This window comes from Arachis duranensis, chromosome 7 (genome assembly GCF_000817695.3).
Source record: "Arachis duranensis cultivar V14167 chromosome 7, aradu.V14167.gnm2.J7QH, whole genome shotgun sequence".
Taxonomy (NCBI): Eukaryota; Viridiplantae; Streptophyta; class Magnoliopsida; order Fabales; family Fabaceae; genus Arachis; species Arachis duranensis.
In genome coordinates this window covers 37,679,022-37,681,404 of record NC_029778.3, presented here as the reverse complement: position 1 = coordinate 37,681,404, position 2,383 = coordinate 37,679,022, and positions in this window count along the sequence as shown.

Genomic DNA, 2,383 nt, shown 5'->3' with positions numbered 1-2,383 from the left:
CTGGCACAAGAATGGGAGTTAAACGCCCAAACTGGCACCAAAGCTGGCGTTTAACTCCAAGAAGAGTCTCTACACGAAAAATGCTTTATCGCTCAGCCCAAGCACACACCAAGTGGGCCCGGAAGTGGATTTTTATGTCATTTAGTCATCCTTGTAATCCTTAGGCTACTAGTTCCCTATAAGTAGGACCTTTTACTATTGTATTTTCATCTTTCAATCTTAGGATCTTTTGATCATGTTTTTATGATTGAACCCTCTTTGGGAGGCTGGCCATTCGGCCATGCCTAGACCTTGTTCTTATGTATTTTCAACGGTGGAGTTTCTACACACCATAGATTAAGGTGTGGAGCTCTGCTGTACCTCGAGTATTAATGCAATTACTATTGTTCTTCTATTCAATTCCGCTTGTTCTTTGTCCAAGATATCACTTGTTCTTCAACTTGATGAATGTGATGATATGTGACACTCATCATCATTCTCACCTATGAACGTGTGACTGACAACCACCTCCGTTCTACCTTAGATTGGGTGAATATCTCTTGGATTCCTGATACACGATGCATGGTTGATCGCCTGACAGCAATGATTGAATGACTGTGACGTGCTTCAAACTCCAGAAGGCGGGGCGTTAGTGACAGACGCAAAAGAATCACTGGATTCTATTCCGGCCTGATCGAGAACCGACAGATGGATAGCCGTGCCGTGACAGGGTGCGTTGAACATTTCCACTGAGAGGATGGGAGGTAGCCACTGACAACGGTGAAACCCTTGCATAAGCTTGCCATGGAAAGGAGTAAGAAGGATTGGATGAAGACAGTAGGAAAGCAGAGAGACGGAAGGGACCAAGCATCTTCATACGCTTATCTGAAATTCCTACCAATGAATTGCATAAGTATCTCTATCTTTATCTTTATGTTTTATTCATATATCACCCATACCCATTTGAGTCTGCCTGACTAAGATTTACAAGGTGACCATAGCTTGCTTCATACCAACAATCTCCGTGGGATCGACCCTTACTCACGTAAGGTTTATTACTTGGACGACTCAGTGCACTTGCTGGTTAGTTGTGCGGAGTTGTGATAGAGAGTTGAGATTACAATGAGCGTACCATGTTGATGGCGCCATTGATGATCACAATTTCGCCCACTACACATTCCTGGCGTTCAAACGCCAGAATGTTGCTTGTTTCTGGCGTTCAGCGCCAGATTCATGCTCTGTTCTGGCGTTGAACACCAGCCAGATGCTCCTTACTGGCGTTGAACGCCAGTCTGTCCTTCCTCTAGGGTGCGAATTTTTTTTCTGCTGTTTTTTATTCTGTTTTTAATTTTTATGATTTTTTCGTGACTCCTCATGATCATGAACCTAATAAAACATAAAATAAAAATAAAAATAAAAATTAAATTAGATAAATAAAAATTGGGTTGCCTCCCAACAAGCGCTTCTTTAATGTCAATAGCTTGACAGTGTGCTCTCATGGAGCCACAAAGGTGATCAGGTCAATGTTGTATAGTCCCAATACCAAACTTAGAGTTTGGATATGGGGTCTTAACACCAAACTTAGTGTTTGGTTGTGGCCTCCCAACACCAAACTTAGAGTTTGACTGTGGGGGCTCTTCTTGACTCTGAACTGAGAGAAGCTCTTTGTGCTCACTCTCTTTTGTCACAGAGGGAAGGCCATGTGCCTTAAACACAAGGTAGTTCCCATTCAATTGAAGGACTAATTCACCTCTGTTGACATCTATCACAGCTCCTGCTGTGGCTAGGAAAGGTCTTCCAAGGATGATGCACTCATCATCTTCCTTCCTAGTGTCTAAGATTATGAAATCAGCAGGGATGTAAAGGCCTTTAACCTTTACTAACACGTCCTCTACTACTCCATAAGCTTGTCTTAATGACTTGTCTACCAATTGTAATGAGAAAAAAGTAGGTTGTACCTCAATGATCCCCAGCTTCTCCATTACAGAGAGTGGCATAAGGTTTATCCCTGACCCCAGATCACATAGAGCTTTTTCAAAGGTCATGGTGCCTATGGTACAAGGTATTAAGAACTTGCCAGGATCTTGTCTCTTTTGAGGTAAAATTTGCTGAATCCAGGTATCTATTTCATTAATGAGCAAGGGAGGTTCACTTTCCCAAGTCTCATTACAAAATAACTTGGCATTCAGCTTCATGATAGCTCCTAAATATTGAGCAACTTGCTCTCCAGTCACATCTTCATCCTCATCAGAGGAAGAATAGTCTTCAGAGCTCATGAATGGCAGAAGGAGATTTAATGGAATCTCTATGCTCTCTATATGAGCCTCAGATTCCTTTGGATCCTTAATAGGAAACTCCCTCTTGCTTGAGAGACGTCCCAGGAGGTCTTCCTCACTAGGATTTT